Source organism: Salmo salar, chromosome ssa10 (genome assembly GCF_905237065.1).
Source record: "Salmo salar chromosome ssa10, Ssal_v3.1, whole genome shotgun sequence".
In the NCBI taxonomy this organism is placed as follows: Eukaryota; Metazoa; Chordata; class Actinopteri; order Salmoniformes; family Salmonidae; genus Salmo; species Salmo salar.
The window spans coordinates 10309265-10314597 of NC_059451.1; the positions used below are offsets into that span (position 1 = coordinate 10309265).

General features: G+C 38.7%; 1 long non-coding RNA gene across 1 annotated transcript; it reads right to left on the minus strand.

Annotated features, from left to right (window-relative positions):
- Positions 1–887: 887 nt before the first annotated feature.
- LOC123724378 (uncharacterized) lies at positions 888–3183 on the minus strand. The gene is made up of 7 exons (XR_006756891.1): positions 2787–3183; positions 1976–2703; positions 1782–1874; positions 1527–1631; positions 1370–1412; positions 1210–1266; positions 888–1125 (listed from the first exon to the last, which is right to left on the minus strand). It is a non-coding gene; the product is annotated as an uncharacterized lncRNA (long non-coding RNA).
- Between the last annotated feature and the right edge of the window lie 2150 nt (positions 3184–5333).

The window sequence follows — 5333 nt, forward strand, 5'->3', positions numbered from 1 at the left end:
GAGAGCCTTTAAGCACTAAATATATTGGTGAATTAAAAAATACAGTGGTTTGAAAGTTGCCATTCAGTTGTTCAATAAATTAAATATTGGAAAGGGAGAAAACAATAAAGGGATGACTAATAGTTCTATAAATCTACCATAATCCCCACTGATCATGGAACTGATAAGACAATGGTCCAGTCGTCATAAACCATGTTCCAGGTTTAAACGGCTAGGCTTTGTCTGCATAATGCCATAGCATTTCATATACTGCACACATAGACTACCTGGGCACACCACGTCATTTCAACGTGGAAATTTGGGTAATATTTGGTTGAGAAAATTTGGTTGAGATTTCAACCTTTATTCATCCACTCAAAAACACAGCAAACAGTTTATTTATCTTTTTGGTACTATCGAGTTTGAAAACTATACTCGACTAATAATCAACTACATTTAGATATTGAAGTGAGGCTCAGAATACATTGTGGTCTGATTTGACCAAAACACACCATGAATTCAACAGAGATTATCACCAATAGATGAATTGTGCGGATTAGATGTTTAGAAGTCGCTGCCATTTTGTGATGTAGACTTCTTTACATTAAATAAGGATAAGAGTCTAAGCTAAGAATATGAAAACAAACTCTATGAACCAGGACCTTTCTGATGTTGCACCCTGATATGTATAATACAATTCTACTCATTGTGCAAAATGTATCTTCCAGATTTAGGGTCTATACTACTGTTGGCTATTGTTATTCTGTGTAACATAATTAAAGCAGTAACTTGGAATAGCATTGTGCAAACCTTTGTCCATGTAAAAATTAAGCAAATATTTTTTGTCAAAGTCAAGTTGGTTTCAATAAAAATCTATTGCGCCACAAAATAGATGTAAAGTACATTTTTTATTTATTAAAAAAGCAAAAAAAAATGATTTCTGGCACAAATTAGATATACAATAACCCCAAAAAAGGCAATGTCGGAACAAGCTTGATGGTTTTAACTTCTTAAGAACTCTTTCACCCCCTTACTCATTGGCACTCCCACTGCCTCCCTTGCAGTCAGGTGCAAATTTCAGGCAGGTTGACATCGCCTGTAGTATTTCTGCCACTGTAGCCTTTGATTCACCTAGACTCACACCTGCTATAAAGGGGGAAAACAAATATTAGCTAGAGAAGGTATTCAAATGTCACTGTACCTATTATGACGCTGCAAAGTTCGGAGTACCTCTTCCCTTTGTTTCCTTGCATATTCATTGTTGACATTAGGCTTTTTGTCAGGGTTCTATATAGAACATAAAATATGTACTTTACAAGCAATACATCATGACTTAATTTAAAAGTTAAACAAATCTGGTAATAGTTAATCGGTGCCTTGCTATATTCACCTGGTCCGGGATGTTTTTCCCCCCAGTTTGAGATCTGAGATATCTGTAATTTCACAAAAGGACACTAATGCATTACAAATGCAATATTTTTCCATCCGGTACTACATGTCAATATAATGTCATTCAGCTCATACCAATGAAACATTTCATTTCTCACCATGTATTTTTGAAAATCATTCTCCATAAGCTGCTCTTCCATCTTTAGTAAATCTTCCTCCGTCATGTTCACTTTGAAGTGTAATTCCTCAATCAGGCAACTGTCCTTTAAAAGGTCATGGATTTCACAAAGGAGTTATACTGTAGGATTCTTTTGAAATTATGAAACAAAGTAATTTCACATTTGTTCAATTCCAAATATAACAGCCTTACTTCAATATCATAAAAAAATGTATTAAAAATAAATGTGTCATACTTAGGAAAGAGTCTGAGCCTTTGCAGCGCTTTGGTGAGGGGATCTCTCGTCTCCCACATGACCTATCCCTGGAGCATGAAGGCTTAAGATTCTCTGCAGTAAAATATTGGACAACATCATGGCAATTCTTAGTACAATTACAATACCTTTCCCAAATACATCGATCAAGAATGAGAAAGTCGGGGTTGGCTTACGTTGTGAAGGGTTCTCCTCGCTATAATCGCTTGGTGGCTTGCGCAGCGTTTTAGTTTGACATTTCTCCATCTCCACACAATGATGTAGAATATGAGGTTGTCTTACGTTTTGAAGGGTCGTCCTCACCGTCATTACTTGGTGGCTTGTGCTACGTTTTAGCCTTTTGTTTCTTGGTAGTAGTGCGACAGGTTTTCTGGTGCTTAGGGGCATATTTTGGTGAGGTCTTGGGTAGACCTTTCCCTTAAAAAAAGTGCATGTGTAAAATAACATCCAGCCTTTTTCTACACACAATTGTCATGTGTTTAAGTTTTATTGACATGGTAGAATACTTTTAAAAAGTCAACCTAAACACATTACCAAACTTTAAACTAAAACTCTACAACCTGCTGAAGTTAACCTCCCAAGCCCCTACGCTCCTAGCTGGAAATCCAGAAGGATTTCAGTTGTTTCACATTTGTTTTACTACATTAACAATGTTGAAACATGGAGTGATTCCATCTGGGTTGAGGCTACATTCCCACTAGCCACATGCTTGTAGATTTGAAAGGATCAGTTAAGGTAATACGGTAAAAGATCCTCCCAGTCTATCAAAAGGCAAGGTGGTTGTTCAGCGGCTAGGTTTTCGGGACAAAGGGTCGATTAGTAATCAGCATTGCAGGCTACCATACTTTACATAACTTGGAGGCAGTAGGGGCTGGAGGTGGGAGATTACATTCCTCATGCGATTCTAAACACACAACAATATACATATTATGAACCATGCCAAGTAAATTGAATGTACACAAACTGTCAATGTGTGTTTAAACATACCCGTTTTCAGTTATTTTAATGTAGTCTACATTCGGTTTCTCTTGGAGATCTCCTCGACTTAACAGGTTTCGGTGATTTCGACGTCTTCACATTGCTGTTATGTTTCTGAATGGTAGGGTGAGGGTTGGAACAATTTAAGAGTCATTTTTAACAACCAGCAGGTTTTACTTATTGCATTTTTAAGTATAATGTATCTGCTATTTATCTGATATCAGTTTTATCCTCAGAAGCTGAAATTACTTCCATTTCATAGAAGGTGTGGACTAATTTTGTGTTGCTTTGTCATATGTGACTGACTGGCTCGATTTGGTCTTATGTAGCAAAATTTGAAATTGTGTTTTTTTTACATTGAATAAAAGTAGAGACTCAGAGCTAGAAAATGGTATATCAAACATTACAGTTGAGGAACAATGGGAAAGTAATTCTGCTTTGAATGTTGAAAATGTCTCTTGAATGTTTTGGTACCTACTGGAGAGCTCCTTTTTATCTACACCCATTCAGCATCGTTCACACCCTTTTAAGCTTTATCCCCACCCATCTCTTTAACCTCTATGGGCTAGGTGGGACGCTTGCGTCCCACCTACTCAACAGCCAGTGTAATCCCGTGGCGCGATATTCAAATACCTCAAAAATGCAAAAACTTCAATTTTTCAAACATATGACCATTTTAAAGACAAGACTCTCGTTAATCTAACCACACTGGCCGATTTCAAAAAGGCTTTACAACGAAAGCAAAACATTCGATTATGTCAGCAGAGTACCCAGCCAGAAATAATCAGACACCCATTTTTCAAGCTAGCATATAATGTCACATAAACCCAAACCACAGCTAAATGCAGCACTAACCTTTGATGATCTTCATCAGATGACAACCCTAGGACATTATGTTATACAATACATGCATGTTTTGTTCAATCAAGTTCATATTTATATCAAAAACCAGCTTTTTACATTAGCACGTGACTAGCATGTGACTAGCATTCCCACCGAACACTGCCGGTGAATTTACTAAATTACTCACAATAAACGTTCACAAAAAAATAACAATTATTTTAAGAATTATAGATACAGAACTCCTCTATGCACTCGATATGTCCGATTTTAAAATAGCTTTTCGGTGATAGCACATTTTGCAATATTCTAAGTAGATAGCCCGGCATCACAGGGCTAGCTATTTAGACACCCAGCAAGTTTAGCATTCGCCAAAGTCAGATTTACTATAAGAAAAATGTTATTACCTTTGCTGTCTTCGTCAGAATGCACTCCCAGGACTTCTACTTCAATAACAAATGTTGGTTTGGTCCCAAATATTTCCATTGTTATATCCAAACAGCGGCATTTTGTTCCTGCGTTCTAGACACTATCCTAAAGGCTAAATAAGGGTGACGAGCATGGCGCAATTCGTGACAAAAGAATTCTAAATATTCCATTACCGTACTTCGAAGCATGTCAACCGCTGTTTAAAATCAATTTTTATGCCATTTTTCTCATAAAAAACCGATAATATTCCGACCGGGAATCTGCGTTTAGATAAACAGACAAAGGAAAAGAAACCATTCGGTCGAAGCGGGCACGCGCCTAAGCCCATAGTACTCTGAGTGGCCACTTGCCAAAAGCGATAAAGTGTTTCAGCCAGAGCCTGCCTCGATATCGTTCAACGTTTTCCCGGGCTCTGAGACCCTATGGAAGACGTAGGAAGTGTCACGTTATTGCACAGATCCTGAGTCTTCAATAAAAAGAGCCAAGATGAAACACTACTTCTCAGACAGGCCACTTCCTGCTTGAAATCTTCTCAGGTTTTGGCCTGCCATATGAGTTCTGTTATACTCACAGACACCATTCAAACAGCTTTAGAAACTTTAGGGTGTTTTCTATCCAAATCTACTAATTATATGCATATTCTAGTTTCTGGGCAGGAGTAATAACCAGATTAAATCGGTACGTTTTTTATCCGGCCGTGAAAATACTGCCCCCTATCCTAAACAGGTTAAAACATGTTGGTATTACAGACTCAGACAGGGAGATGTTGAAAATGTCAGTGAAGACACTTGCTAGTTGGTCAGCGCATGCTCACAGTACACGTCCTGGCCCTGCGGCCTTGTGAATGTTGACCTGTCTAAAGGTCTTACTCACATCGGCTGCAGAGAGCGTGATGACACAGTCTTCTGGTACAGCTGGTGCTCTCATGCATGTTTTAGTGTTATTTGCCTCGAAGCGAGCATAGAAGTAGTTTGGCTCATCCAGTAGGCTCGTGTCACTGTGCAGCTCTCGGCTGTGCTTCCCTTTGTTGTCTGTAATGATTTGCAAGCCCTGCCGCATCAGAGCCGGTGTAGTAAGACTCGATCTTAATCCTGTGTTGACGCTGCTTTTCCTTCAATCTGCGGTCCAACTCATCCCAAACCATCTCAATTAGGTTGAGGATGGGTGATTGGGGAGGCCAGGTCATCTTACGCAGCACTCCATCACTCTCATTCTTGGTGAAATAGGCCTTACACAGCCTGGAGGTGTGTTGTGTCAATGTCCTGTTGAAAAACAAATGATAGTCCC